Raw genomic sequence first — 457 nt, 5'->3', positions numbered from 1 at the left:
GTGTGTGTGTGTGTGTGTCTGTGTGTGTTGGGGGAGGGGGGGGGATTTTGCATTTTAGGATCACATACTATACTATGACTTCTTTTCAAGATTTTTGACTTACTATACTATGACAGGGCGGGTTTCGCAATTTGGGAGGATAATGATGTTTTCATGACTTTTGAGAACTTACTATACAATATATACAATAACCTTTTCATGAACATACCATACTATGGCGTTTTTTCTTATTTTGGTCATCATAGTTTACTATGATGTTTTGTCATGATTTTGGAGGACGTACTTTACTATAATGTAATGTATAATGTATATAATGTAACACTTTATGTCGGTGAGGATTTGGAAATCGGTAAAGAAGAATTGACCAGATACATGAGCCTGGTACGGCCGCTTGTGAGGGTCCCACACCATGACGGGACAGTCCGCCGTCCTCCTGCAACCGGAGGATCGGCTACAG

The sequence above is a fragment of the Plectropomus leopardus genome, chromosome 2 (assembly GCF_008729295.1).
Source record: "Plectropomus leopardus isolate mb chromosome 2, YSFRI_Pleo_2.0, whole genome shotgun sequence".
Taxonomy (NCBI): Eukaryota; Metazoa; Chordata; class Actinopteri; order Perciformes; family Serranidae; genus Plectropomus; species Plectropomus leopardus.
This window is presented reverse-complemented; position numbering follows the sequence as displayed.